Below are 24,367 nucleotides of genomic sequence, written 5' to 3'. Positions count from 1 at the left end.
CAGGAGGGTTGCCTTTCAGGGCAGGGTCGCGCAGAGGGAGAGGGTTTCATAGTCTATGCATGTGAGAGAGGGAGGGGGGTTCAGATACGCGCAGAAGGGAAGCCGGTGATTCTAATGAGCAGGAAAAAGGCCAGGGTGCCTAAAATGGCTGTCATGTACATATGGGTGCGGGCTTTTACTGGCAGAGTGATGCGGTCAATAGTTTACGGTATTCATGGTGCTTACAGGGAGAGGAGCGGGAAAATGGAATAATGAACGCTGTTTATGTACATCAATTTCTCAAATTTCCACAGAAGGTGATTTTCACCGAAACGTACGTCGGCTCAACATCTTTGTCCTGGATACGATTTGGTTAATTACATCATAACCATTAGAACCACTCCATCTAGGTTCCTAATCGTTCCCTTTCAAGTACACCTTAGAGCTACCACCTGTGTTAGTCTATGTCTTGTATAATTTTGTTTAGATGTATATATTGTTAGGTATGCACTGTATTCTTTATTGATATTGTATGTTGTATGATGTATGTGTGAATTTGTTGTTCCTGATCTATAGGATTAATTGTTACTAGAGGGCATTTTTGTAATGATAGGATTATCACCAAATACATGTATAAATGTTAATTTGCACAGTGACAATGAAATGCATTTATATATATGAGTCTCCAAAATCAATTTTTTAGAGAATGACAAAATAGTTTAATAAAAATTTCTCATGTTTGAATGATATTTTAAGGATCTTTCTTTGGCATCTCTTTACTAATTATTAGGATATATCCAATGTTGAAAGAAATATAGGCCCTTCTAGAGGTTCTGTCTACTTTTTACTTGGTTTGTCTCCCCCCTCTGGGCCTCAAAATATTTGGGAGAACTCTCTCTTTTCATATTTCTCAACAGTCTTTACTGTAGAGTCCTCTTCTCTAATTTAATTGGTACTAGCTCATAGCACACATCTTTTTCTCTTTAGTTAGACCACGTCCACCTCACAAACCACACAATTCTACCTCACTCCTTTCATTTGGATTTTTCTCTCTACTTCTATTAGTGAAGCCGTACCCTCTCCTTTCCCTGCATTAATCATGGACAATTTAAAAACATTCGGTTTTTCTGATGAAGATTTCCTCAGTATGATGGATCAAATTACGGGTGGTAATAAAACTAATACCATCAGTACACCCAGCAACAACACTGACTGGCTAAAATTAGTGAACTTAAAAAAGAAAGCTAAAAGAATGGAATCCCATGCGTTCTTTATGGGTGAGTATTTAAAAGCAGGTGCGATCCCCATAGGACTTAGGGTCAGAAATATACCAGCGTTATTTGTGGAGGTTCGTAGCTTTTTAGAGCGTTGGTCCCTCATAGCGAATCGCTGTTCACGCGACTGGATGCTCCTCATTATAAATACAGTCAAAGATATGTTGGTGGCATTAGAGAAAGAAATCCATGAACTAGAAGAAAAATTAAAAGCAAATCCATCGCTAGAAGAAGCAAAGAAAACCTTACAGGAAATAAACGAAGAGATAGAGGAATTCGATACATACCTTACAAAAAAGAAGATGGACAAACTAAGAAAAGATGTCCGCTGGTTTGCACAGGAAAAAATCTACCCATACCTGAAACAAGATTTCTACACTCAACAACAAGATGATATGGCTGAAGGAACTAGATCATATGATCAAACCTATCATAACCCTAAATTCAACAGAAGAGTTAGATTTCAAACTTTTTCCAATACCAACTCCTCAGATTCGGAACAAGAAGGAATAATGGCGGAAGAAGATTATGACTATGGCTTCTCTAACCATAACCAAAGAGGAAGCTTCGCAGGAAGACCAAATCGAGGCCCACGACAACCTTTTTTAGTGAGGGGCAGAGGACGAGGAAGACCGCGCTATCCGGCAGCGAATCAGAATCAGTACCAACAACCGAACCAATACCAACAGCCGAACCCTCCACATCCTCAGCCATATGTCCAAACGAGACGACAACAATATTGGAAACAATAAAAAAAACGAAACACATCTATACCAATATTTAATCTCTCTTCACACAAGCTGTCATCAGAAGAAGTGAAAATACTAAGTAAAGGTTTATCATATGTTCCAAGTACTGGAGCAAACAGATTTCAAATCCATCAAGACATCTTTTCCTTCTTCAGGAAGATCAGGTTAAAAAGGTTTTTTGAAAACAAAGAGACAAGAGAAGAAGAGGAATATCTTTCAGGCTGCCACCCCCCCTCCACTTTCACCCCCACCCTGGACATGTTAGGGCCGGAAGTGGCAATATTTGAGAAAAGTGTCCTAAACGAACTGGAAAGAGTTCTAAAATTCATTCCACTGCCTCACTCCAACTTGGAGAAAGAAGAAAGATCAGCACTACAAACGCTCCAAAAGAATAAAGATATCACAATAAAACCTAGTGATAAAGCAGGAGGGATTGTGATCATGGACACAAGCCACTACGAAGACAGAATAAACCAAATGCTAGGAGTAGAAGAACACTACAGAAAAACAAGTAAACGATCTCTCACTAACTTAGCAGAAGAGATAAAAATGCTAGTATCAAATGCTTTCGAGGAAGGCTTCATCTGCCAGAAAGAAATGGACTACCTCATTAACACCCACCCTGTGGTCCCAGCTATCTATGGTGTTCCAAAAACACACAAGAACACTCAGGATCCACTCTGAGACCCATAGTAGCCTCCATAAATTCAAGCACGGAACCACTCCCGAAGTATCTGGATACCTTCTTATGCCCTCTAACCACCACGTATGCTTCGTACATCAAGGATACTGGGCATATGATTAAAGTTCTTGAAAACTCTCCATTTAACAATGTTACACAACTACTAGTGACTTGTGACATAGAATCACTATATACAAACATTCCTCAAGACAAAGCGATGGAATCTGTTGCAGCCCTTTTAGCAAGAACACCAGGATCGAGACCGGACACTTTCATTTTACAATGCCTGAGAGTGGTGCTACAAAATAACTTTTTTGAATTCGGAGATGAGGTATACCACCAGATAAAAGGTGTCAGCATGGGGGCCTCTTGTGCCCCCAGCATAGCGAACATCTATATGGGTGAATTTGAACGTAAAAACATCTATAATGAAATTGCGCCGTTTTTTGAGAACATTAACAGATGGCACAGATTCATAGATGATGTGTTTTTTATCTGGTCAGGGACGGAAGATCTTCTAAAGGAATTCATGGAATGGCTAAATTTAGCCGATAAAAATCTGAAATTTACCTACAATTCCTCCCCAGACCAAGTGGAATTCTTGGATATATGGGTACGACATACAGAGGGCAGATTAACAGTCGACTTATATCGTAAACCCACTGCAAAAAACACCATCCTAGAACATGGCAGCTATCATCCCAACTGCCAAAAGGACTCAATACCGTTTGGTGAGTTCTTGCGAATAAAAAGAAACTGCACATCTATGAAAGATTTCATGACCCATGCAAACCATCTCACGGAACGCCTACTAGCAAGAGGATACCCCAAACGTCTTGTTCGCAGCTCCATGAAAAGAGCGAAATATTACAATAGGGATGTCCTTTTGAACCCAACTCCGAAATCTCAGGACCAGAAATTGGTCTGTGTTCTGAATCATTCCACTATTAACAACAAAATAAGGAAGGTCATCCACAACAACTGGAAGATACTGAATACAAATGAACAAGAAAGTCAACTAAGCAAACCTATCCTGGCATTTAGAAGAAATCAAAATCTCCGCGATAAGCTGGTACACAGCAGGCGGAAAGGACAAATAAGAGACAAACAGCAAACCTTGGACGGCAATCCTTTGCCAAAGGGCAACCACAGATGTGGTAACTGCCACGCATGTGACCAAGTAATCCCCGGCGAGAAATGGACCTATAGACACAAGCAAGGACACCTAAAAGAAATGACAAACTGCAGAACTAAAAACGTCATATATCTTATCACATGTCCGTGTGACATAGGATATATAGGGGAAACATCACGAGAATTCCGTATTAGACTATCGGAACACAAATCTGCAATAAGAACTAAAAAAACCAATGCCCCAATGGTGTCCCATTTTGTTCAGTATGACCACAATGAAAAAGACCTGCGATGGCAAATATTAGAACGCGTCCACGCACCTCCAGGCAAAGATCCCACGATCTTCCGCAAAAAACGCGAAACCTTTTGGATACATCATCTGGACACAGTCCGTTTTGGGCACAACGAAGAAATCTCGTGGATAGTCACACTCTAGAAATAGCAATATGGCCACATCTGTAACCAAAACTCTTGCCATCCTAAAAGGTCCTCGTATCTGCCCCCAGCTCATTAAGTGCTGCAAACCTCCACAAATAAATAATATCCTGTGTCAATGTTAATCGTGACGATTTCTGCCATAATCCGGTACCCTGCTGTCCTACTTTTCCTCATTAAGTGTTGACATTTTGGTTTTAATTAACCTCTGTTGCCTTCATACACACATCCTGTAAATATCCTTTCACCCGCCACCATTAAAAGATGGATGCCAAAGAGCATGCAATTCCTTTCATAGTCCTTTTACCATGTGTTGGTTCACAACGTGGTATTAGTCCTATCTTAGTGTTTACGATCTTCTCACCTGGCCCTAGTTGCCACTTTATATTTAAATAGCTGCACATATCTGCTTCTGCCATATGACGGTATTTTCCCGACAGAACCCCCGGTCGTGTTCTCAGCATCCCGAGAGTAAGGTAAGACCCGCCCTTCCAACGCGCTATGCATAAGCTTTAACTCGCATCACGCTCCTTGTATTGTTTAACAGCAATACCGGCGTGTTTTTAAATCACTTTTGCGATTGTATCTCAGGCTCTGCTGGCACAGCCCGCGTAAACTTCTGACCGTTATGTCCTTTCACTTTAGACACGGTCTCTCTTCAGAACTATCCAGACGAAGAGACGTACCCTCAACAGCGCCATAGGAGGGAAACTAACGCTATTTAAAAAGGTACGATAAACCGCTCACTAGTTCCATCTAGTGCAATACATGCCGCCCTACCGTAACGAGCAACAGATACAATCTAAACTAATGTGACTTTGTTTCATTGAGAGCGGAAGCCGCCCTACTAGCGCTTAGATTTCCTTCTTAAATGTCGCAAGTGTATCCTTTGCTAAATACAGCATTAACCCACAAAAGCCACAGCTATATTAAATAATGTGACTTTTAGAAGTGGAAATCACCGTAAATAACGCTTTTTTCTTCACTAGTACAACGAAGCTTCTCCATATTAGAGCAGCTTTAATCAAGGAACAGCTATTGTTATCATTATGTGTGCCGTATTTTAGTTACATTTCCTAAATCGTCATCTATATGTATAATTATTTTATTATATAGATCATGGCGCCTTAAATCAAACAACTCAAGTTTTTATTATCAATACACCGTGTACTCGCCAACAGGTAATATAGCTACTAACCGTTATAATTTTACTTTGACCTTGGTTAGCTTATCGCTCACCTTCATACTTGTATGTATTCATACAGAAACTACTCCTTTGCTGACAGAAGTTCCCCGGGTGGCTCTAACAATAAGGAAACCCACAGACATCTGCCCCTCTTTATGAGGTATTTGTCAATAACAACATCAGCAATATAATTATAATCTTTGTAGCAGTAAAGTACAAAAATTCTCTGTATTCTAAATCTTGCAGCATCGACTCCAAAGAATCCGGCCAGAATCCCTAAAATCTACATAAGTAGTTTTTCTACATCATAGGTAATCCCTATATATATCTTTTCTCAAATGGGATAACAGCACATCACCACAGATCTCAAAAGCACTGCATGCTCTAGGCATTTTGCCAGTCACCACTTTAAGTGAACTAGACCTACTGGGCTCATACCTTTGGATTTTCTCTTTCTATCTCCTCACTTTGTGGACTCACAACGTCTCTGGTCTACCTAATCTTCACTTAGCAAGATGTTTAGCTAACTATGAGCTTGTATTAAAATCTTTAAACTACTAAGCAGCTTCATGTGTATATATGATGCCATAGATAAAAACTAAGATGTAAAAATGTAAAAATCAAATGAGATTATGATACTGAAACTTCTTTTACTTCTCTGTTTTTCAGAATTTTGTGTGTTGCCCTCACATTTTTAAGATATTTGCATCACTTGCTTGTTATTTTTTCTGTCTTTGGCCCTGAGGAAGGTGATTTTCACCGAAACGTACGTCGGCTCAACATCTTTGTCCTGGATACGATTTGGTCAATTACATCATAACCATTAGAACCACTCCATCTAGGTTCCTAATCGTTCCCTTTCAAGTACACCTTAGAGCTACCACCTGTGTTAGTCTATGTCTCGTATAATTTTGTTTAGATGTATATATTGTTAGGTATGCACTGTATTCTTTATTGATATTGTATGTTGTATGATGTATGTGTGAATTTGTTGTTCCTGATCTATAGGATTAATTGTTACTAGAGGGCATTTTTGTAATGATAGGATTATCACCAAATACATGTATAAATGTTAATTTGCACAGTGACAATGAAATGCATTTATATATATGAGTCTCCAAAATCAATTTTTTAGAAAATGACAAAATAGTTTAATAAAAATTTCTCATGTTTGAATGATATTTTAAGGATCTTTCTTTGGCATCTCTTTACTAATTATTAGGATATATCCAATGTTGAAAGAAATATAGGCCCTTCTAGAGGTTCTGTCTACTTTTTACTTGGTTTGTCTCCCCCCTCTGGGCCTCAAAATATTTGGGAGAACTCTCTCTTTTCACATGGAAGAAGGAGCTCCGTCTTTCCAGGGTTCAATTTGAGCTGGTTTTGGCTCATCCAGAGGAGAATGTGAGACATGACAGCGTGAAAGTTGGAGACAGCGGAGGGGGTGGAGAGAGGGAAGATGAGTTGTAGGTCGTCAGCGTAGTTGAAGACGGTGACGTCCTACTGCCTCAGAGAGAGAAGAAGGGGGCGAAGATAGAGGTTGAAAAGGAGCGGGGACAAAGAGGAACCCTGGGGGACACCACAGGGGGAAGGTACTTTGGGTCCACGGAAGGTGCCCAGACTGACCGACTGAGACCTGCCGGACAGGAAGGAGTGGACCCAGGCCAGCGCCGGACCCTGGAGGCCGGCTTGTTCGACACGGCGGATAAGGATGTCGTGATCCACCGTGTCGAATGCAGCCGACAGATCTAACAATACCAGGGCCTGGGGGATGCCCTTGTCAGCATTGGCTCCCAGAGCGTCGAGCACGGCCAGGATGACTGCCACCGTGGAGTGGCCGGGTCTGAAGCCGGCCTGATTGGCCTCCAGGAAGTTCGAGCTTTCAACGAACTGTGAGAGGCTGGCAGTGACGTGGGCTTCCAGAATATTGGAGAGGTAGGTGAGGAGGGAAATTGGTCGGTAATTAGCTGGGACCGAAGAATCAGCCCCAGGCTTCTTCAGAAGAGGCACAAGAACGGCCTCCCTAAAAGAGCCAGGCGCCGTACCCGAGGAGAGAGAAGAATTCAGCAGAGGGAGGATGCATTCCGGGAGGGTCAAGCAGATGTCTCGTAATATGGAAGGGGGACAACAATCATCCGGGGAACCAGACTTGACCCGGGTGACTAGTTTCGCTAGGGTGGCTGAGTCAAGGGTAGGGAAGTGTGAGAGTGAGGAAGTATTGTGGGGGACAGGAGTGGTATCAGCGTCAGGAAGGGAGGCAGTGATGGAGTCCTTGATCATAACAATTTTGTCCACAAAGAAGGAACTGAGGGCGTTACAAGATTCCTGGGTGGGGGCTTGGGTGGGAAGAGTCCTGGTGTCAGTGGTGAGTTCCCCAATGACTTTAAAGATCTCCTTTGATTTAATGGGTGCGGAGAGGATTCTTTCGGTGATGTGTGCAGATTTGGCCGCGATGATGGCTTTCTTGTATTTATTACGCGCGGCCAGGTAGGTATCCCTACTCGTGGTGTAATAGTCTCTTCTCCACCTGCGCTCCAATTGGCGAAGTTCAAGGTGTTGCTGTTTTAGATTAGGATTGTACCACTTGTGGGAATGACTGTGCCGGGACTGAGGGAATTTAGTTAGAGGGGCCAGGGTATCACTGGCCGATACAAGCCAGTGGGAAATGTCATTGGCTAGCTCGCCAGTGCTGAGGTCATGCGTGAGGGGAGGACGCGATTTCGAAAGGAGGTCAAGAAAGCCCTGAGTGTCTACAGCCCTCCATTTTCGCGCCATGCCACCCTCTGAGGGAGGAACCCTGATATGGCCAGTGATGGTGAGGGTGGCCTCGACCAAAAAATGGTCGGACCAGATGCAGGGAGTGATCACCGGGTGAGAGAGCTTGACCCCATGGGTCCAAATGTGGTCAAGAATGTGGCCTCCAGTGTGTGTGGGGACGTCTATGTGTTGTTTTAAGTTGAGGGACGATAAGGCCTCGAAGAACTCAGTGGCCTGAGGGCCAGCATCCTTATGTTGGAACCAATAGTTAAAGTCCCCGAAGATGGCCACACGGGTGGAAGAAGTGGTGAGGTTGGCCAGCTGTTCAGCAAAGGAAGAGGGAAAAAGGGGCATAGGGTGGGGGGGATGGTATAGCACCACGAGCGTGACAGCGCCCTCTTTCGTGCCCAAGTTAATCACGAGATATTCAACTGCTGGGAGAATAAGCGAAGAGGTGGAAATGATTTGTAAATTTTTCCGAATTACTACTGCCACGCCCCCTCCATGACGGCCGCCTGGTCGATTGGCGTTCAGCATGTAATAATCAGAAGGCAATTGCGAAATACTAGTCCCCCGTCTATTACCACATTTCAACTAAACTCATGCCATCCTGGTACTCCTTCTCTACCAACACCCACAGACACTATACAACAGCCAGTAAATGTTCAGGTACCCTATCCAAACAGAAAGCGCAAAGGACATAAACAGAGGGGAAGATTAGCTAAAATACAAAGATTGCATCAAAGTCCCCTTTCAGGCATTAACAACACCCCAAAAACACCTGAGGTACGTTCAAATCTGGAGCCGACTGCAAATACCACACCATCTGAAATACTGGCCCAGATTGAACTCCTGGTCAGGTTTTTAATTTCACCACTGGAAAAAAGAATTGAGGCTATAGGGGATAAGCTCTGCTCCATAGAGGAAACCACCAGGGCAAACCTAACAATCATAAAAAGAATAGAAGGAAATATTCAAGTTGAGACCCTAGTCACTACTGATATCCCCATCCTCCCTGTACAAGGAAACATCATACAAACTTATGCACTTGCCCCCAAAACATCTAAAACATTAGTCACATCAAACCCCCCAATAACCCAGAATCCTGCATTCAGAGACGGGCAGATTAAACCACTCACGCCGAAAAAGGGGAAGTTCCTAAACTATGGTAAGATGCAAAGAAGGGCCAAACGTATAGATCTACCGCCGGAGGCAGCACCCTTTGTGTCCATCCTCTTGGGCGTGCCCGAGCTCATTAATAGCAAAACTGAAAGACCAGCAGACCTGGCAAACAAGGTGTCTTTCTGGTTGACAAAGAATAGACCCTTACCACCCAATATTGATGGAACGATCTTAAATGTTAGAAGGGTAGGGTGGTTGGGATCTATCCCCAAGGACATACCGGGAGACCTGGTTTTGGTCAACTTTAGGGACCCTCGAGTCATCCAACATCTCCGAAGTTGGCCGCCACAAATGGGTGATGGCCCAATCGGAACATGGGAACTGCATGACTTTTACCCCAGGACTACATATCTGCCCCCTGCAAGATCATACAAACAAAATAACTTTGGGACGGGTAGTAGTGGTCCTGGATCTAGCAAGCATATACTACCCACCCATAACCGATTTCCTTTATTCGAAGTCATAGACCTGGTTCCCTGACTTGTTAAATCCGTTTACAGAACGGCTCTCGTAAGTAACTGAAATTGATAATGACTCACACTAATCCATGGATGGTCTTTACCAAAGGAACAACTTATGTATTTCTCTCCCTTATACCCTCCGAAGGATACCTGCCTTATTTTTAAACGCGTCACCATAACATGTAAACATACCCTATTTTTTAAATCAACTGACTTAATTGAAATTGCTACGACCACGCCTTGTAACAAAGCTGCTAGGGTTTGTTTATAATGAATTGTAAAAAGGATTTTATTAGTATAATGACTTGTTGCTAACTTTGTACAGATAGTGACCTTGTAATGAATATAATTGATGTCTGCTTTTATTGTGTTTTTACCCTGTATGCTTTTATGAATTTTTTACTGAATTCGAATAAAGCTTGTTGAATTGAATTGTAGATTGTGAAATGAATTACGGTGAGGAGCTGAGGAGACGCGGTTGTGACGCAGTTGAGCTGCAGAGTAGCAGAGCAGCAGCTGAGGGCGGGGCGGTTGCGGAGCAGCGGTGCTGTTGCACTGTGAGCCGCGATCCGCTGGGAGTTGAGCCGTGGTGGATCCTCATGGAGAACGTGGAAAGCGCTGCTTTCGCGTTTTTTTCTTTGTAAGCGCAGCCAAGTGTTTTTAACCATAAGCAACACAGTTACACAGTTGCTTTGATCTGGGCATTGAATTGGGCCTTGAGTGGTGCTGATTTTTATTTTGAAACAAGGCCCTGCCAGCTTTTTCAGCTCTCCTTGTTCCATTTAATAAATATTTAATTAACATCACATCTACTAAAACTCCTGCTGCTTGACGGTAGATGATGAGGTCAGGCCGTCAGCGTGGGATATTACCAAAATTAAAACAAAGACAGAAGACCGAGGAAGCTACGGTTGTTGTTCCCCAATTTGAGCCATGCCAGAAAAAAGAGGAAAATGAGGAAAGCAGCAGTGGCAGTGGTGCCTTAGAGGAGTATATGAGCGAGTCAACGAAATGAGTTCTTTTACCCATAACTTTCGGACAGGATTGTAAGAATTCGCCGCATGCTACACAGCCATCTATAACGAGGTTTTTTTAAGTATCATGAAAAACAGCCGCAAAAACAAAAAGGAAATACAAATAAAAATAAAGAGACTGCTGAGTCTGCTAATGACTGTGTAACAACTTCAGTATCAGCATTACCATTATGGGGAAAAAGTGGAAAAAGTGTTGTGCAGGAATAGGATCTAAGATGTTTTCAGAAATAGAAAAATCGAATGAAGTAGCAGGTTGTTATGATAGGACTGTAAATGTTAAAAAAATTAAAAGGGATAAAGTGATGTTACCATCTAATCCCCTACCAGTTTCTTCTGGTCAGTTGCAGAATCAAGTTCCAATTCACTCATATGACACTGTTGTTCATCCTACAGAGTTAATTTTGGTTGATGATTCTCATGTTACCAGACAAGAGGAGCTCTGTAAAATGACAGTTGTGAGCAGAGAAGAGTCTGGTTCAGTAATTGATAATATCCTCGTGTTTGGTTCAGAATGTAAGTGAAGAGGTTATTGCGTCCGATTTTAAAGTTGTAGAGTCAAATTCCAAGGGGGGGATTTTCACACCAATACCAGCTTCAGACGAATTGGTATCCAGCCCAAATGGCCAATTTGATAAAATGGGCAACGTAAGTCTTTTTAATTTGGACAAGTTGAGTATAATCCTGGAGAATAGTTTTACCATTAACAAATCACTTTTGGTTCCAGGAGCGGGTAGCAATGAGCGTGTTCCCAATCCAAATGAGCAATGTAACTTAGTTTTAAATAATCAGTTTAACCCAGTTGTTTTATCTGTATTATCTAAATTTGACAGGAACTTTCAGGCTAGACCTGGTGAGTTAGAAAATAAAGTTTCTAGACCTGAGCTCGGTATATGGGACTGCCTATTACACACTATGGATTCAATCACTAACGCTCTCAATTTTCATTCAGACAAGTTAGATATTCAGGTAGACATCCTAAATACATTGACATCACATGTAGTAGGAATCGAATCAAAGCTCTTGCAATTAACCAACCTGATAACTAAGGTGCAAGCTGACAAAGAGAGTCAGTTAATAACCTGTACATGTGAACAATTGATAAATAAATTCTCTGATCTACCATTAATTGTCAGTTCTATGGTGCATTAAGTAAAACAATTGTCAGGTAGAAAAGTTCAAGGCTATGATGAACCTAGTCATCTATCGGGTATAAAAATGATTTAAAAGGTCTGGTTAGACTTGGGTCATTGACTAAAGAAACACCAACCATACCCCAAGAAAGCGCATATAACAGAAATTGTATAGATATCGATAGGAATGATCAACCTGCAAAATATACCAAGAAATTGCAATCTCTGATGGTATCCTATGTTAGTCCTAAATGTATTAAAAACAACGACGATTGGGGGCGTGGCTGGCAGCCGAACATGGCGGCAGCATAGAGGACTAGCTCCGGCGGGGAAGCGACCTCTCCATCTATCCGCACGATAATCCGTGACTATTTGTTACCTCCAACGGCGGCACCGAACGCCCGGGACCGGGCGGGACTGGCGGCAGGTCTCCAGACGATAATCGAGCATTGAATGCCGGAGTTATCGTCGAAAGTTGAATCGACCGGAGCCTAGGCCCACCTCCGGGCCCTCAAGTGCTAGCTGAGTCCGACCGGAAGTGCAGCCTGCCTGGCAGCCGCAGACAGGAAGTGGTCGGTGCAGGAGCCCCACGCCCAGTAACGGTCCTGTCCTGCGTCATTCGACTCCTCTCCAGCGACGTCTCATTGGAAGGGTGGCCGCAAACTACCGAAGCCACTGACCATACTTTGCCCGACACACCGTGCAGGAGTTTAACTCTCAACGACGGAGGTCCTTCCATCCGGCACCGGGAGCAGCGCGGCAACTGCCCGTCTACCTGGCACCCCACCGGACCGACGAACTGTATTCCCTCCGTGACCGAACGATGGCCGGGAAAGGTGTGAAAGGCGGCACAACCCAGACTCGTATTGACCGCTTCACCAACGACAGGACCGCTTCCCCTCCGGCGGAAGGAAAAACTCCCCCTGTGAAACCAGGCGAATCCGGGGGGCCGAAGAAGGCGACACTGGACGATATCATGAAGGCTCTCACACAGGTCCAGGCAACGGTGGGCTGCATCTCAACAGAAATCACCCTAATCCGCGCTGACTTTCATAAAATGGCGGAAAAGGTAGGCTCTCTGGAGCTCGTCACGAAGTCGCTGGTGGAGGATGTCTCGGAACTGCAGACGGCCATGGAAGCGGTCATGGCCGAAAACAAGCACCTTAAGGACAAGCTCGACGACCAGGAGGGCCGCTCCAGGCGAAACAACGTACGCATTCTTGGCGTTCCGGAGTCAGAAGGTGTGAGGGCTACGGATCTCTATGTGGAGGAACTCATTAAGACCCATCTTCAACCCAAGGGCCTGTCGGCCTTCTTTTCTGTGGAGCGAGCCCATAGAGTCCCGGGTGGTCAACCGAAACCAGGGGTCACGCCGCGGCCTATCCTAGCGAGACTTTTTAACTTCCGTGACCGGGACATCATCCTGCAGGCGGCACGTGTCTCGCCGCCGGTGAAAATTCTTAACTCAACGGTGGCTTTCTTCCCGGATTACACGGCGGAAGTGGCCAGGCGGCGAAAGACATTGTTGGACATTAAAAGAGAACTTAGGAAACGGGAACTCCCATATTCTATGATCTTCCCAGCCAGGCTTCGGGTGGTGGCGGAAAACAGGACATGGTTTTTTGATGACCCAAGCACTGCGCGAGACTGGCTGGACGGCTGGCGTCCGGCTTCTCACTCTCGTCGCCCTGGACGGACTAAGACCGGCTCGCCTCACTCTGATTCCGCCGCTGCAGGGGCCGAGGGCACGAACAGTGGCAGAAGCTCTCCGATACGCGATGAAACTGCTTTGAGTCTGGAGGTGGACCCTTGACCACGTGTGTGCACTGTAAAAAGTTTGGTACTGTGGCTGGAACCGTCATGGACACTGGGCCGAGGGCCTCCGTGGAGGGAATGAGGGGCCGCTGATTCCGGAGCGCTCCTCACCCCCAACGAGCAAGTAACTGTGTGTTTTCTTTGGGGCGGGTTGAAGCACTCTGCTAGATTGGGGTGGCGGGCAGTTTGGAGTCCGTGTAGCAGGGAAGCAGGGAGGGTGGGGTTGTTGGGAATGGGGGGGTTGTGTTGGTTATTTAGTTTGAATTGTTTGGCTCAACTTCTTGTCTTGGAACTGCTGGTGTTCACGCTTGATTTACAAAAGGGGGTGGTGATGAACAGAGTGTCTGAATTGAGCAGACCACTCTTACCCAGTCCAAAGATCAGGGCTTGATCCATCACAGTTATTTATCTCACTGCCCCATCCCAGCTCAGAACCTGGCTATATGCAAATCAGTCTGTCCCTGGCCCAGTGCATCATGGGAACAGGGCAGACTAAACTACCAAGCCAATTCTTTACCGGAAAGGAGACAAGCTACCGGGGACCGGTTTCTGGCATTTCAGCCTCTTCGGCCCGGCTTGCTTGAATCCTGATGGAGCAGTGAGAAAGGGACTCATGTCTGAGTATACCCTGCCACACCTATAGTGGCCAAAATCGATTTACAAAAGGGGGTGGTGATGAACAGAGTGTCTGAATTGAGCAGACCACTCTTACCCAGTCCAAAGATCAGGGCTTGATCCATCACCGTTATTTATCTCACTGCCCCATCCCAGCTCAGAACCTGGCTATATGCAAATCAGTCTGTCCCTGGCCCAGTGCATCATGGGAACAGGGCAGACTAAACTACCAAGCCAATTCTTTACCGGAAAGGAGACAAGCTACCGGGGACCGGTTTCTGGCATTTCAGCCTCTTCGGCCTGGCTTGCTTGAATCCTGATGGAGCAGTGAGAAAGGGACTCATGTCTGAGTATACCCTGCCACACCTATAGTGGCCAAAATCGATTTACAAAAGGGGGTGGTGATGAACAGAGTGTCTGAATTGAGCAGACCACTTCACGCTTGACCGTACTCCTTACACCGGGTATATTGCCTCTGCTCCTCGATCACTGTATCGGTACACTCACACGCTTAGTTACAATGGCTTGGGGTTTTCCCTATCTGTTATGCCTCCGCCCCGCCCACTAGGGCACTCAACTGTACGATTGACCACAATATGGCGGATCCCCCGCGACCTGCTGTAGTAACGCATGACACTGGGGTGGGGGCGGTACCACCGCTTCGGGTTGTGTCCTGGAATGTGCGGGGGTTGGGTGATAAAGTGAAGAGAGGGCTGGTCCTACAATGTATTAAGAGACTGAACTGTGATATCGCCCTCCTCCAAGAGACACATTTAGTGGGGGTTGCCTCCAAAGCCCTGGATAGGCGAGGATACCGCATGCTGATTCACTCAGACTTTACTTCGGGATCCCGGGGAACGGGGATATGGGTAAAAAGAACGTCACGTTTCATTCACCACACCACAAAAACAGATCAACATGGCCGCTTCGCGGCGGTGTGTGGACAATGGGAGGGCGTGCCCGTCAACGTGGTGTCTGCGTACATCCCGCCGGCGCTACATTCATCGGCACTTCCGGCCCTGGGTAAATTTCTTTTGGAACTCCCGGAAGGGGATTTGTTAGTGGGCGGAGATTTCAATGCATTGGCTGATTCTGATATGGACAGGTTCCCGGCTCGCCCCCTTCCTACTGGCCCAACGAAATTCAGGGACTTCTTAGAGGCACAGGGTCTGGTAGACATTTGGAGGCAGCTTCACCCTACTGATCGCCACTATTCATACTATTCCTCCACTCATGCTTGCCTGTCGCGCATAGACTATTTCTTCACACTGGGGGGCGGTAAACTCCCTTTTGGCAATGTACACATCGCACCACGGGGTATTTCAGATCACTCTCCCCTGCTCGCTACACTGTCCTGCTCTTCCACGGCCCGCATGCGTCTCTTTCCCATCTACCCTAGCTATCTTAAAACTCCCCCGATCCGAAAATCCCTTAAAACTGCCACTAAACTTTACTTCCAGGAGAACTCCGGGTCGGTGTCCTCGCCGACGATTCTCTGGGAAGCATACAAGACGGTATTCAGGGGCCAGGCCATTTCGACCATAGCCGACCATAAACGCAAACAAAAACTGGAAATGGTCGAACTGGAACTGCAATTGGAACAAGCAAATGCGACTCACATGGCCACACCGTCAGAGGCCACCAGGCACGCGCTGACTCTCTGCCAGCTAAAACACGACGACTTTCTCCGCCGAAGGGTGTTAGAGCGGATTGAATCAACGGCATGCAGAGTTTATGATGTAGGCGACAAAGCCAACAAGTTGCTGGCTTGGTTGGACAAAAAACGGGACGGAGGCAGGCAAATCCTACAGTTGCAAGACCACGCGGGGACGCTTCACACGCACCCTCCCAAGATAGTTGACCTCCTGGCAGACCACTTTCAATCAGTTTACACCCCAGAAGTGGTGGTCACGCCGGAACAGGCAGAACTGGCGCTCCAAGAGATTGAGGTGGAGGGGCTAACGCCGGAGGTGCAAACCGAGCTGGAAGCGGATCTCACAGTGGAGGAACTCCGTATGGCGATAGGCGCACTGCATACGGGCAGAGCGCTGGGCCCAAACGGGATCCCAATCGAATGGTTCCAAACGATGTCCGACACACTGGGCCCACCGCTACTGGCCATGTTCGAGAACTGTCGAGAGTCAGGAACGCTGCCATTGGATCAGCGCCTGGCAACGATAGTAGCTATCCCAAAACCTGAGAAACCTCCAGAATGTTGTGCATCCTACCGCCCGATCTCGCTACTCAATGCAGAGGCGAAGATCCTGGCGAAGGTGATCGCTAATCGACTGACCCCACACCTTGGCCAACTGATCCACCCGGACCAATCCGGCTTTATGCCCCACAGGAGTACAGCATTAAATCTCCGTAGAGTACACGGCGCGTTGGCGCGTGCACACTCCTTGACAGAGCCAGCAGCCATCTTGTCGCTGGACGCCAGGATGGCCTTCGACATGGTGGAGTGGCAGTACCTGTTCGCAGTCCTGCACCGGATGGGCTTCGGTCCGAAGTTCCTATCCTGGATCCGACTACTCTACACAGGCCCAGTAGCTCACGTAGCGGCCAATGGCCATATCTCTCGTGCGATCTCTTTGGCGCGTGGAACCCGCCAGGGCTGCCCCCTCTCCCCATTGCTGTTCGCGTTGGTCCTTGAACCCCTCGCGATCGTCCTCAGAACGACACCACTGTTGAAGGGCATCAGATGGACGGAAACCTGGGAAGATAGGATATCATTATATGCGGATGATATGCTGGTGTACGTATCAGCACCCGAACTGAGTGTCCCGATTTTATTGGCGCTTTGTGACAAACACGGTGCGGCCTCTGGTTACACAATTAACTGGACGAAGTCGGTCCTTTATGTACTGAAGGGCCCTCGACCAGTCCTCCCGGAACATTGTCCGTTGGTGGTGACAGATGTTTCTTAAGTATTTGGGTATCCATGTCACTAACGACATGACCGTCTTCACCAATCGAAATCTAGCGCCCCCCCTCCTCCGTTTGAAGGCAGACGTGCGGCACTGGTCGTCCCTGCCGCTCACACTTTTAGGCCGCACTGCGCTGTTCAAAATGATGGCGCTCCCACGCCTCCTATATGTCTTTGAGAATGCGCCTGTCGTGATTCCGCCCTCCTACTTCCAGAAGATTACCGCGATGGTTACCACTCTACTTTGGGGTGGGCGTCCCCCGAGGATAGCGCACCTCAAACTGAACCGCGGCTGGTACGATGGTGGCATTGCGCTACCGAACGTACAGCTTTATTATTGGGCATCCCAACTTAAGGTACTTAACCAATGGATCCATGCACCACACACTGACCCGGCGTACATGGCGGACAGGGCCCAACTCGGGACACAGAGTCTTCTGGCCCCCCTCTATAACCACAGTCTACTCAAGAACCTGATTGGCCCCACTAAACACACGATCACCCTATGGTACAGGGCACTCACCAAGCTACAGTGGAAGGGAGTCATTACGAAGCTTACCCCGCTTTGGGACACTAAAAAGCTGGGCTGCCTGAGGACCAGCAAAGGGTTCACCCAATGGGACAACATAGGCATTTCCACAGTGGGGGACCTCTGGACGTCCACTGGGGTGATACCATTCGAGCAACTTCAACAACAATATGAGCTGGGCCCCACGGAAACATATAGGTACGTCCAAATCAGGCACGCTCTCCTGGCGGTGTTGGAGCCGGGAACCACAATCCCGGAATCCTCGCCCCTAGAAGACCGGCTCCTCACGGAATACATGCAAACGAAAGCCACCTCACTCACCTACCGTAAATTGCTGAACAATCTCTCTGACCCCCTACAGACCCTGCGAGAAAAATGGGAGGATGAGTTGGGCGCTATGGATGAGACGGACTGGAACGCTGCTGTGGCATCCCCGAGAGAGGCTGGGGTTTCCGCAAGGTTCAGACTCATACAACTGAAAATACTGCACAGAACGTATTACACGAGGACCACCCTACACAAAATGCACAGGGCTGACTCCCCTCGTTGTCTTAGAGGATGTGGGGAGGATGGCACACTACTGCACACGTTGTGGGGCTGCCCTCTCATTGCCCGATACTGGCAACAGGTCATGCGCACGATTTCCCAGGCCCTTGACACCTCCCTCACACCCGTACCGCGCCTCTGTCTTTTGAATGTTTGGGAGGGCACTGATCTTAACCTCAGACAACAGCAGTGGGTTACAATTGGAACAATGATGGCTAAGCGTGATGTGGCACAGAGGTGGGGGGTGGCTGAGTTACCTACCTTGTCGCTATGGTGTCAAAATATGGACAAACTGATGTTAACTGAACGAACTGTCTACAAAGTGAGAGCGAACCCAAGGAAATGGAACAGGGTGTGGGAGGCCTGGAATAGATATAGAGGGGACCTGTGCGACCCGCTTCAGGAGGCTGAAGACGAAGACTCGGAAGATGAGGAGGAGATGATTGGCTAACCTGTGGGCTGCCACGGGGCAAGACTAATACTGCACTCATATCATAGGAACTCCTGCTCACGTTCTGCGGGGGGTGGAGGGGTTAGGCCTGGGTGGGGGGTCGGTGTGTTCTACTAGCGTCTTTGTTCTATATTGCTTCGCATCTAAGCACTATTATTGAGCCACTTTGTTTGGTTTGTTTTTCAACGTTTTATACATGAAACAGTTAACAAACATGCTATTTAAAAAAAACAAAAAAAAAAAAAGTAAAACTTCATGACTCCGATGCTTCTCTCCTAATGGTCTGCCGTATCATCCTCATCCTTTGCTGCCGGACTGGAGGGTTGTCGGCTAAATAGCTGTGTATTACTACGGGACATCCTGTTCCTTTCTCCTGTCATGATTACCGTGTATTTGTCTTGTTGTAAAATGGATGATGAACATCAATAAAAGTTTTTACACCAAAAAAAAAAAAAAAAAAAAAAAAAAAAAACAACGACGATTTGGTAGTTGAAGAACCAATTAGTGATTATGCTGTGTCAATTGAAAACTTAAGTGTTATTGAAAACTCTGATACGGAAATGATTTGTCCTAATGCAAGCCAGGTAATAGGCATTACTACAAAGCCAGAAACTCTGTCCAAACGGGCAAGAAAAAGGTTAAGGAAAACCCATAATAAAATAACACAGGAAAAAAAACTTCATCGTAAGGCAGTTAGTATTAATCTTACAAAGTCTAAAGAACTTGAAACGAAAGCCTACTTTCTGATTTTTAGACCAATGAAAGATTCTGTAGTTATCTTAAAGGGCACACAAATCAGTCAATAAGTTATTAATACTATGCAGGAGGAGGTTAAACCAAGTATAGGGTCCAATGTCAAACTTTCAATAAAGTTAGCGGATGTTGTACCTAATCAGTCTAGTAATGAACTGGCTGCCCAACATGGAGATCAAAACACTTTTAATAAGAAAACTGTAAAACCTATTGATCCCCAATGTAGTAGTAGGAACGAGCAGGCAGAACACCGTGTATTCAGAACAAAAACACAATAGAACCTAATAAATCAAATCACTTGACAGTTTCTGTCCTGGCTCTTACTAGTGGGAAGAGGGAATCAGTTGACTCTGGAGATAAGGATGAAATAGAGTCTTCTGACTTGTTGTCTGAAAAGAGGAAAGTAGTCTTTTGTCCCCAATATACTACGAGAGGTGCATATGATATTTTGAAACAGGGAAATATTTTGAAATTATTAAATGCAATTTCAGATCTGAAGGATGTAGTATCAGACAATTTGGAATCTGTAGAGTTTAAGAAAGACAGTGATCACATCTTCTGGGAGATAACTATTACAACCTGCCTAAGTAATGAAATTGTTAGTAAAAAATTGCTAACTCTATCATATTTGAAAAATCGATTATCAAAGTTTGGAGATTCCAAGGCACGCAATCTTCGACGTTGTTAATCCCAATAAAGCCATTGTGTAGCCGGTTTCTAAAGAAGGGTGAACAAAAAATAGTCAGGGCATCACATGTCAGAGTGTTGATAGGCACTGTAGGTCCATCTTCAGAGTTAATTGTGTCATGTGGTATTAAGATCAGGAGCTGTCAGCCAGGTCTACGAACGTTTGAAGAGTTAAAGAAAGTCTCCCATCCGGTTCAGGATTGGAGTTGGCTACTGGCAATATTAACAAATGAAAATTCTGGGAAGAATGATTGATGCCGATTTTCTCTTGATAAAGCATTAAACCCTTTTAAATGTTGTTCCTGGAACACGAATGGTCTAAAATCACTTATTGAGGATCCAAATGTTATAGGCTTTTTAAAAACGTTTGATATGTTAATTTTGCAAGAAACTTGGAATATGTGTAGCGAACCCCTTATTGGTTATTTTGAATATTTGAAAGTGGCAACTCGTAAGGCAGCTATTGGCCGTCCAAGTGGTGGTCTGTCTATATATGTTTCTTTAAGTCTTAAAGTGGAACACTTTGAGATTGAACTCGAGGTAAAATGGATAAAGTGTTTTAAAGTGATGGCTAGTCAATCGATTCTTTTTTTAATGTTTATTTGAGTTCCAACAAAAAGGGTCAGATCCACGCAACTTACTCATCTATGGGAAATGGTGAAAGTGTTATATTTTGATTGTCTAGATTCAATGATCATAATTTCCGGGGATTTTATTATGCATCTTGTTTCGCATAAAAAGCGGGCAATTCACTCAAAACTTTTATCCCAATGGGCAAATTGTGAGTTTACAAAATATAACTTAAAGAAAGATTATGCATGATGGTGATAATATACCGACATTTAATAAAATGGGTAGTACTTCCATAATCGATTATACAATAATTTTAGAGAATCTTTTTAATTTAGTTCAAAGTTATCAGATAGTCCCAAGGATTAAGAGCGATCACAATCCTCAATTTATCCTTTTGATTTTCCTTTTGATTATCTGCCTGAATCTAGAATAATGAAAACTGCTTCTACTCCTTTTAACAATTTTAACAATAAAAGGTTAATATGGAATGATAAAACGGAGAAAGCCATTTTAGAAGTTCTTTCTCGTTTAATTCTAGATGTTGAAGTTGCTAATGTTGAAGGGAAATCTATGGTGCTCTTTGGCCTTGCTTATGCGCCGCGCTTCAGAGTGACCTTACCCTGTACACAGAAAGAGGAGCTGCGGCATAGATGCACCCGTCTAAATACCCAAGGCAGCTCCTTCAGAATGATCACCTCCTGACTTTCAGTGCCCATTTACTCTGTGGAGACACATTTTCAATTTCTCTAAAATTCTTGATCCACCACCATATTATCAAACAGTCCAGGGCCCTGTCGGGTCTGATGTATCACCGACGGAGCGACTCTCCCTACGATACTTCATTTTTCCTTAGCCCTGAGGAGTCGCGGGAAGCCTGTCCCCTACGCGACGAAACACGTGTCGGCTGGTTCTCTTGAACATTAAAGACACCTTTTTCAATGACTGATTCTGAGAAAACCAATTATTTGTCTGCAAATGAAAGGCTTTGTCTTCATTGTCTCAAATATCTACATTGACACCACTGTTTAATAATTAGAGTGTTCATAGGTTTTTTGTCTTGTACTATACGCAGTGTTACCCTTGGTTGACACTGCACTGGGGGGTTATAGTGCTCATCCCTTCATCCTTTTTGCACCTCACATTCCACTAAAAATCGCCTAATACGTTTGCGCGAACACTTAGCTGTGCGCCCTTTTCTTGAACCTGACTAAAAATCCTCTTCTTAGACCCTGCTTCAGAGTAGGAACCCGGCTTTTAGTCTGGTGACCCCAGCTGTGAATCACCTATTATGGGATGGGCTAAGATGCAGAGTTTGTAGCCGGTGATGTTTTCTTTTGATTATTGGATGTGTGAGTGTGTCTGTGTGCACATTCAAGTCTCCAGTGGTTATAATCATTTAATGTATTTAGTGGACATATCTTTCTGATTTCTCGCAGTGGGCATCCAGTATAATTATCTGCTTGTATTTTGTTTCATGTATTTTAATCCAATTTGTTTAACATATATGTATATATATATATATCTTTAAATACATTTGAATGCTGTTCATTTGACATCTGGGAAAGTCTTTTTGTTAGAGAGTGTGCACAAACAAAACCCAATGCTTTATTTTGAAAACTGTATTTTGATGTGTTTCATTCTATGAGAGTGAAATCCCTTTCCTGGTGTTTTTTACTGCTTTGACTTGTGTGTGCCTCCATGTGGGGGTTTTCTATTATTTGGGAGGGCCAAGCAATACAGTTTTGGCGTCACAAACAGGATATGAAAATTAAAAGGGTAAACATGTTTTCTGAAATGTCAATGTTTTGAGTTGCGTATTTCCAGACCCCAACTGAGTTATTGGGGTGGGAATTTGCATGTTTAAAAGATGAGGGGCAAGCACAGATACTTACATGTTTCCAAAATGTTCATTTGAAGAGGGAATACCAGTTGGTATTTTAGAGAGAAAAAGTGGTGCCATTTTGAACCCTGTTTGACACACTATGAAAAATGTGCATAGTGAGAAAGAGAATGCAATGAAATACAAAGAGAGTTAGTTAAATCTAACGATAATTCTGATAAATTACTATATGAAAATAGATAATCGAATAAAGAGTTGTAAATGTACTAGGTAGCACAAGATCGAGAAACTGTGTGTATGGCACAGTTTATAATACCAAACTGTTTAGATAGCCTGAGTGAATCACCGACAAAGAATGTGGTTGAAGGAGTGCTGCAGTTTAATTTACAATGCTCACAGGAGGTTTTAATTAATTCCATGGAGGACTTTCCTCAGCCTAAAATTAAGGGCATTTTGGACAGATTTCAGCAGAGATCGGAGGAGGATTCGATAACATGGCTTGTACATTTTTTTGATTTAGAAGCTTCTGAAGTAATATTGAATTGAGAAAATGTAGCACCATTTTATGCACTTAGCCTTGCCTGTAATGTGCAGGAATATTTTAGAAATTATAGAGAAGATATACCAATCAGCCTGTTAGAACTAGTGTTTTTTGGTTGCAGTCACGAGTCAGACTGGTCAGTGAGTGACACAACTTGCTTTACATGGAGAGTTTAATATACCTCTGAGCACTCAACTATATACTTAAGTCAATTGTACCAAAAAAGCTAAACATATGCTCCAAATTACTCAGCAGACCACAAAATTCAATAGTTACAAATGAAATTTAGCAAAGTAAATGTCTCTTGGTCGTCTTCAAAGATTTATTCCAAAGTTCCACGTAAATTCCAAAGTTCAATTAATATCTTCAATACATCAATTCCAGTGAGGATAATACTGTTGCCAACACGTGTTTCGTCGTGTGTAAATTTAACACATAGACTTCCTCAGGGCTGTAACAAGAATATATATTGCCCACCATTAGAATACATCAAATCATAAAGTTTACAAGGAGAGATAAGTATAGTCCCCTTCACCACAGAAAGTTATTATTATGTGCAAACTGTCATGTAGGCATTATACGTGAGAAATTCATAGAGCGAAAATGTCCCACAAAAAACCAGAGTTAATATACGAATTTCAAATCCCGTGACTACCTTATAACCCAGTAACATCCAAACAGGAGGTAATTATCGATAATCACCTGAAAAAATGTTATCCTCTCCTGTAAGTATGACCTCCTCTTCAGTGTAAACTTGGCAAAATATCTAAGTAATGAAAACCAGACATTAAAAATACGACTCACAGTCATGTTGTCAACAACTCCCTATGTTCGCGTCAGGAGTCTGCAGCATATTAAAAGTTTATTTATTTAGGTTCAAAACGTATATAATACTACAACCATTTTCCTTAGTGTTCACCAGAGTCTGTATACCAAGCTAAGGTTGAACCAATATAGTACGCATGCTATATATAGGTTGCACTCACCTAAATAGAATGTGCATACAATTATTTCCTCCTGTATATTGTACCAATCTCTAAATCCAAAACATCCTAAAAGACAAGTTACCACGTTATTGTCAGGCATCG

Source organism: Lissotriton vulgaris, chromosome 3_2, assembly GCF_964263255.1.
Source record: "Lissotriton vulgaris chromosome 3_2, aLisVul1.2, whole genome shotgun sequence".
Taxonomy (NCBI): Eukaryota; Metazoa; Chordata; class Amphibia; order Caudata; family Salamandridae; genus Lissotriton; species Lissotriton vulgaris.
This window is presented reverse-complemented; position numbering follows the sequence as displayed.